The following is an 8,149-nucleotide window of genomic DNA, read 5'->3' as shown; positions in this document are numbered from 1 at the left end:
CTTACCTGCCGATCTATAAATTATGTCTCCGTAATCTAGCATGGGTAGGATGGTCATCTGAATCAGGGTTAGTTAGAGGAAACCAAGTCTAGATTTAACTTTAGCCTGTAGCTTTGATATGTGCTGAGAGAAGGACAGTGTACCGTCTAGCCATACTCCCAAGTACTTGTATGAGGTGATTACCTCAAACTCTAAACCCTCAGAGGTAGTAATCACACCTGTGGGAGGAGGGGCATTCTTCTTACCAAACCACATGACCTTTGTTTTGGAGGTGTTCAGAACAAGGTTAAGGGTAGAGAAAGCTTGTTGGACACTAAGAAAGCTTTGTTGTAGAGCATTTAACACAAAATCCGGAAAGGGGACAGCTGAGTATAAGACTGTATCATCTGCATATAAGTGGTTGAGAGAGCTTCCTACTGCCTGAGCTATGTTGTTGATGTAAATTGAGAAGAGTGTAGGGTCAGGATCGAGCCTTGGGGTAGTTCCTTGCTGACAGGCAGTTGCTGAGACAGCAGATTTTCTGACTTTATACATTGCACTCTTTGAGAGCGGTAGTTAGCAAACCAGCCCAAAGACCCCTCAGAGACACCAATACTCCTTAGCCGGCCCACAAGAATGGAATGGTCTACCGTATCAAAAGCTTTGGCCAAAAATAGCAGCACAATATTGCTTAGAATCAAGGGCAATGGTGACATAATTGAGGACCTTTAAGGTTACAGTGACACATCCATAACATGAGCGGAAACCAGATTGCATACCCGAGAGAATCAAATCAGATTTTATTGGTCACATACACATGGTTAGCAGATGTTAATGCAAGTGTAGCGAAATGCTTGTGCTTCTAGTTCTGACGTGCAGTAATATCTAACAAGTAATCTAACAATTTCACAACAACTACCTTTTACACACAAGTGTAAAGGAATGAATAAGAATATGTACATATAAATATATGGATGAGCGATGGCCGAACGGCATAGGCAAGATCCAGTAGATGGTATAGAGTACAGTATATACATATGAGATGAGTGATGTAGGGTATGTAAACATTATATAAAGTGACATTGTTTAAAGTGGCTAGTGATACATTTATTACATCCAATTTTTTATTATTAACGTGGCTACTCTAGCCTGAGTCAGTATGTTGGCAGCAGCCACTCAATGTCAGTGATGGCTGTTTAACAGTCTGATGGCCTTGAGATAGAAGCTGTTTTTCAGTCTCTCGGTCCCTGCTTTGATGCACCTGTACTGACCTCGCCTTCTGGATGATAGCGGGGTGAACAGGCAGTGGCTCGGGTGGTTATTGTCCTTGATGATCTTTATGGCCTTCCTGTGACATCGGGTGGTGTAAGTGTTCTGGAGGGCAGGTAGTTTGCCCCCGGTGATGCGTTGTGCAGACCTCACTACCCTCTGGAGAGCCTTATGGTTGTGGGCGGAGCAGTTGCCGTACCAGGCGGTGATACAGCCCGACAGGATTCTCTCGATTGTGCATCTGTAAAGGTTTGTGAGTGTTTTTGGTGACAAGACAAATTTCTTCAGCCTCCTGAGGTTGAAGAGGTGCTGTTGCGCCTTCTTCACCACGCTGTCTGTGTGGGTGGACCATTTCAGTTTGTCCGTGATGTGTACGCCGAGGAACTTAAAACTTTACACTTTCTCCACTACTGTCCCATCGATGTGGATAGGGGGGTGCTCCCTCTGCTGTTTCCTGAAGTCCACGATCATCTCCTTTGTTTTGTTGATGTTGAGTGTGAGGTTATTTTCCTGACACCACACTCTGAGGGCCCTCACCTACTCCCTGTAGGCCGTCTCGTCGTTGTTGGTAATCAAGTCTACCACTGTAGTGTCGTCTGCAAACTTGATGATTGAGTTGGAGGCGTGCATGGCCACGCAGTCATGAGAACGCACCCTTGTGGGGCCCCAGTGTTGAGGATCAGCGGGGTGGAGATGTTGTTTCCTACCCTCACCACCTGGGGGCGGCCCGTCAAAGTTCAGGACCCAGTTGCACAGGGCGGGGTCGAGACCTAGGGTCTTGAGCTTAATGACGAGTTTGGAGGGTACTATGGTGTTAAACGCTGAGCTGTAATCGATGAACAGCATTCTTACATAGGTATTCCTCTTGTCCAAATGGGTTAGGGCAGTGTGATTGTGTCGTCTATGGACCTATTGGGGCGGTAAGCAAATTGGAGTGGGTCTAGGGTGTCAGGTAGGGTGGAGGTGATATGGTCCTTGACTAGTCTCTCAAAGCACTTCATGATGACGGAAGTGAGTGCTACGGGGCGGTAGTCGTTCAGCCTGTGTGCCGAACCTTTCGCCAAAAGGTGGGGGAATACAGGGTCTCTCTGGATAATTACTTTTTGCCAAAAACAAGAAAATAAAAAGAAACCGTTTGTTTTATTAGTACATTGTAAAAGAATATATACATTAATGATGATAGGTTAATCATTTAATATTTTTAAAAAATGTACCTAATGTTCCAATAATTTTTTAGGCCACCTGTCAGTCACAGGTCCTTAAAATCGTCCTAACCCCCCCCCCCCCCCCCATACGGCGCCCCTGGATCCAACCCACCTCCAGGCTATGTAAGGGCTAGTTAACCAAGAAGTAGAGTGATGGAGTGCTGCATCAGATGACATGGCCTCCACAATCTTCCGACCTCAAACCAATTGAGATGGTTTCGAATGAGTTGGAATGCAGAGTGAAGGAAAATAAGCCAACAAGTGCTCAACATAAGTGGGAACTCCTTCAAGACTGTTGGAAAAGCATTCCACGTGAAGCTGGTTGAGAGAATGCCAAGTGTGTGCAAAGCTGTCATCAAGGCAAAGGGTGGCTACTTTGAAGAATCTGAAATATAAAATATATTTTGATTTGTTTAACACTTTTTTGGTTACTACATGATTCCATATGTGTTATTTCATAGTTTTGATGTCTTTACTATTATTCTACAATGTAGAAAAAAGTTAAAATAAAGAAAAAGCCTTGAATGAGTAGGTGTGTCCAAACTTTTGACTGGTAATGTATATGTATATCTTTGTCCACAGGGGGAGGGTGGGGACAGTGCGTTGATGGCCGTTTGTGCTGTGGGTATGGGTGAGGTTGTAATGCTCAACATAGGCACTCTGATGCTCACCACTACTGTCACAGGCGGAGAGAGAGAGCTGTTAATAAGAGTCAACCTTCAAATTATAACTACATCATATTACATTAGAATTTAAGATTTCATTTAAAACCATTTGTGAATTATGTTGAAAATGTATTGAAACCATGTTCAGCATTAAGGAAAAGGATGGGGAACACTGTCCTTATTTGTAGTTATTAGAAGAATTTAGGAAAGTGAAGAACCAGCTTCTACTGTAACTGCTCACATACCTGCCATGATGTCATCCAGCGTGTCTGTGGCTGTCTGTGCAGGGAAGGCCACTATGAGTCCATCGAGGAGGTAGGACACCACGATGGCGTGACCACCCTTAGCACCTTCTTCTAGACACTCTCCTTTCCTTCCGTGTCCTGCTTGTCGCTGCTGGACGATTCTAAGATCTCGCTCATGTCCATGATCCAACTGTCAGGGACCGTCTTGATTTTGAGGAAATGCACTGCCCCATCCAACCCTGGGAGTAGGACAGAGTAAGTCACGAGTTACAGATTCATTTGATCTCAATTCAGTTGACTAAGACATTTGATTTCGTAACATCCAGTTATTTAGATTGCTTATGTTTATAAGAACTGAGGTCGGGGCGTTCGTATACTTTAGTTTAACTTTACTCTTTACTACTAAGTAAATCCTGGCATTACATACTGTAGTTCACATGGCATATTCCTCCCGCCGCCTGGCTACTGTAAAACACGGAACTGGAATCCCACAGCAAGAATACACGGACTGGAAAATGGCATAATGTTCACTACATTACAGATTTCTCCATAAGAATGCCCATCCATGGATATCACGAAATTGGGGAGAAAAAAAGTGTAAAAAAATATGAAACCAAAAATAAAATATAAAGAATGCCCATTCAGTTCCTGAACTAAGTGGAATTGTGAGTGTAGAGCTCCCTAGGTGAGCCATGCTTACCTTTACTCCACGAGAACTCGGGTTTAGAGTTGCTGTCTTTCTTTCTTGCCAGTGTGATTTTTGAAAAACAACATCCGCGACACGTCTGCTGTAGTCCTTTAGTAGTGGACGACAGGTTGCGGTCACAGCAGTCATTTAGTTATGTAAAGGAGTTAATAATATATACCCAGTGTATTATGTTTGTGCGTGCCTATGTATACTATTTAGGTTATTATAGCACTTAAGTGTGCCTTTTAGTGTATAAGCCTTTTATGACAGTTAGTGATTATTAGTTAGTAAAGCCTAAAATGGTGCCAGTGCATGTTAGTCAGTATTATGCCCAACCCTTTTCCGATGTTTGCGATTCCACCGTTCAGTTATGTAGTAATGCCCTAGTCATTAATGTGTTACTACTGCCACCTATTGGTACTTTAGAATAGGGCCTGTATCTGTAGTAAACTGTGCAGTAAAGTGATGCCTTTGAACTGTGGTTTAAATTGCAAGTGGTGTCATGTAATGTCGTTGTATAATTGCTGTATATTATTCCTGATATTAATGGCACTCTGCATTCCGCCTTCTCCTATAGGACAACCACACACAAGCACTATCACCTTTCCACATCCACAGTTATGGATCAGTGGCACAAGCAGGAGCCTTCCTAGTGATCAAGCCATAGCCCTGTACATATCATGCTGTTATTTACTGTCTTCTGTTCCTTCAGTAAACTACAAGCCAACCGCTCACCGTGTCTTGCCATCCTTGCGTTCTGACCGACGCCCAGAGGTGAACACACCCAAACCAAAGCAGAAACATAAGAGTAAAACAGAGGTGAACACACCCAAACCAAAGCAGAAACATAAGAGTAAAACAGTCCTTTAGTTCTCCATTACACATACTATTTGTAAACTGATCAGAATTTCCTTAGAACTACAGTCATGAAAATAAATAAGTAATTTGGACACATGGATATTTGAGCTAAATTCCAACCACATTAATTGATAAAGGTAACCCAATTTAACAAATCACACAAAAAAAATGTACTTTGAAAATGTTATGCAAATAAAATCAACAACAATGCAATTTCCTTATGAGGAAAAAGTTTGTACACTGCTACATTTACCATCACATAAAATGTCTCAACTTTGAATCAGGTGCACCAAAACAGGTGCAAATTATTAGAAAATGATTATAGAGTAACTTGGGAGGGTCCAGCGTTCCATAAAGATCAGAAACTTGGTCTGGTTTGGTCTTGACCATATGGGTGTGTGGTAACACATCATGCCAAGATCAAAAGACCTACCCGAGGCCCTCAGAAGAAAGATTATTGATGCCCATGAGTCTGGGAAGGGTTACAAATCTATTTCTGAGCAATTCGAAGTACATCATTCCACTGTCCGACGGATTATCTACAAATGGAGAAAATTCCAGACCAATGGCAATCTTCCTAGGACAGGTTGTCCCACCAAATTCAGTCCAAGAGCTGACCGAAAGATGCTCATAGATGTCTTTAAGAACCCTAGGGTAACATCAAGTGATCTACAGGCCTCTTGCCACAATCAATGTCAAAAGGAATGAGTAAACTGTCAGAAAGAGACTGCACAAACTTGGCCTACATGGGAGGTCAGGAAGGTGGAGCTGTTTGGCCGCAATGCCAGACGCCATGTTTGGCGAAAAAAACGAAACACTGCCTTTGAACAGAAGAACCTCATACCAACTGTAAAGCATAGAGGCGGTGGTATTATGGTTTTTGGCTGCTTTGCTGCCTCAGGGCCAACTTGACATCATTGATTCAACCATGAATTCCATATTGTACCAGAGAATTCTTGAGGAGAATGTGAGGCCATCTGTCAAGAAGATGAAGCTGAACCCGAACATGGATCTTGCAACAGGACAATGATCCAAAACACACAAGCAAAGCTACAAGAGAATGGCTCAAAAAAATGAAATGGAGAGGGCCGTGCATGAAAGAAAACCCTCGACCATGACACAGTCAAAGCAGTACTGTAAAGAAGAGTGGGCAAAAATTCCTCCCAGTCGATCTAAGAGGCTGATAGACAGTTACAAGAAACGGCTGAATCAAGTTATTTCAGCCAAAGGGGGCAACACCAGCTATTGAAGCTAGCGGTTTACTTCTTTTTCCCACACTATGGAATTGCATTTCTGTTGATTTTTCAAATAATAAATGATTGCAAAGTAGTGTAATTTGTTGAATTAGATTACCTTTATCTGTCAATAGTGTTGAAGTGAAGATTACATATCCATGTGTCCAAATATGTACAAAAAAAGACAACTTTCCAGGGGGTGTCCTTACTTTTTCACATGACTGGATATGACACAAAAGATGAACAATGCTTACAATTTGGAGTCTGCAAATTACCTCCCTAAACATGGGTCCTTCTAAGACTGTCATGTCATCATTGCAGCTGGCGATATCAACCATAGAAAGAATAAAGAAAAGGAAAAGTTAGGAGCAATTACAAAGAAGAATCACTTAGGACCCAAGGCCAAGGAGGACAATGGTTGATTTACTTTCAGTTTCACACGAGACACAGACAGACAGACAAACAGAGAGAGAGAGGGGTAGACAAAGAGAAACAGACACAAATAGAGCAAAGAGAGATGGAGAGACAGACAGACAGACACAGCCAGAGAGACAGAGACATACAGTGAGACAGCCAGAGACAGACATCCAGAGAGACAGACACAGACAGCCAGAGAGACAGACACAGACAGCCAGAGAGACAGACAGGGATAGCCAGAGAGACAGCCAGAGACAGGCAGACAGTGATAGCCATAGAGACAGCCAGAGAGACAGACACAGACAGCCAGAGAGACAGACAGTGAGAGAGACAGACAGGGATAGCCAGAGACAGACAGACAGTGATAGCCATAGAGACAGACAGAGAAAGACAGACAGCCAGAAAGACAGACCGAGACAGCCAGAAAGATAGCCAGAGACAGCCAGACAGAAAGACAGCCAGAGAGATATACAGCCAGAGAGGCAGACAGAGACAACCAGAGAGACAGACAAAGACAGACAAAGAGACAGACAGCCAGAGAGAAACAGAAATACACTACATGATCAAAATATGTGGACACCTGCTCGCCGAACATCTCATTCCAAAATAAGGGGCATTAATATGGAGTTGGTCCCCCCTTTGCTGCTATAACAGCCTCCACTCTTCTGGGAAGGCTTTCCACTAGAAGTTGAAAAATTGCAGCAGGGATTTGCTTCCATTCAGCCACAAGAGCATTAGTGAGGTTGGGCACTGATGTTGGGCGATTAGACCTGGCTCGCAGTCGGCATTCCAATTCATCCCAAAGGTGTTCGATGGGGTTGAGGTCAGGGAACTGTGCAGGCCAGTCAAGTTCTTCCACACCAATCTCGACAAACCATTTCTGTATGGACCTTGTTTTGTGCACGGGGCATTGTCATGCTGAAACAGGAAAGGACTTTCCCCAAATGGTTGCCACAAAGTTGGAAGCACAGAATCGACTAGAATGTCATTGCATGCTGTAGTCTTAAGATTCCCCTTCACTGGAACTAAGAGGCCAAGCCCAAACCATGAAAAAAAGCCCAGACAATTATTCCTCCTTCACCAAACTTTACAGTTGGCACTATGCATTCAGGCAGGTAGCGTTCTCCTGGCATCCGCCAATCCTAGATACGTTCGTCGGACTGCCAGTTGGTGAAGTGTAATTCATCACTCCAGAGAACGCGTTTCCACTGCTCCAGAGTCCAATGGCGGTGAGCTTTACACAACTCCAGCCGACACTTGGCATTGCGCATAGTGATCTTAGGCTTGTGTGCGGCTGCTCGGCCATGGGAACCCATTTCATGAAGCTCACGAAGAACAGTTGTGAGGGAAAAATTATGTATTCACCTTATTTGTTGGATATGTAACAATTATTTACTTAACAAACAGTAAGATATTTCTGTCCTGCTAATGCTGAGTTTTATGGTGTCCACTCTAGCTTCCTGCAGGTAGTCTGGGCGTCGAGGACACATGGTTTTACTAGAGATCACTTGAGATGGATATCTTAGTGATGAAAACCAACAGACACATTCCATACTATTAGTGGTGCATGTGAGACGTATGTCTCAAG

The 8,149-nt window shown here is 43.4% G+C and overlaps 1 long non-coding RNA gene across 1 annotated transcript; it reads right to left on the bottom strand.

Moving 5' to 3' along the window:
- Window positions 1-2,794: 2,794 nt before the first annotated feature.
- On the bottom strand, window positions 2,795-4,387 carry LOC120030438. The gene is made up of 3 exons (XR_005473650.1): window positions 4,064-4,387; window positions 3,364-3,602; window positions 2,795-2,838 (listed from the first exon to the last, which is right to left on the bottom strand). It is a non-coding gene; the product is annotated as an uncharacterized LOC120030438 (long non-coding RNA).
- Window positions 4,388-8,149: the final 3,762 nt, after the last annotated feature.

This window comes from Salvelinus namaycush, chromosome 36 (genome assembly GCF_016432855.1).
Source record: "Salvelinus namaycush isolate Seneca chromosome 36, SaNama_1.0, whole genome shotgun sequence".
In the NCBI taxonomy this organism is placed as follows: Eukaryota; Metazoa; Chordata; class Actinopteri; order Salmoniformes; family Salmonidae; genus Salvelinus; species Salvelinus namaycush.
This window is presented reverse-complemented; position numbering and strand designations above follow the sequence as displayed.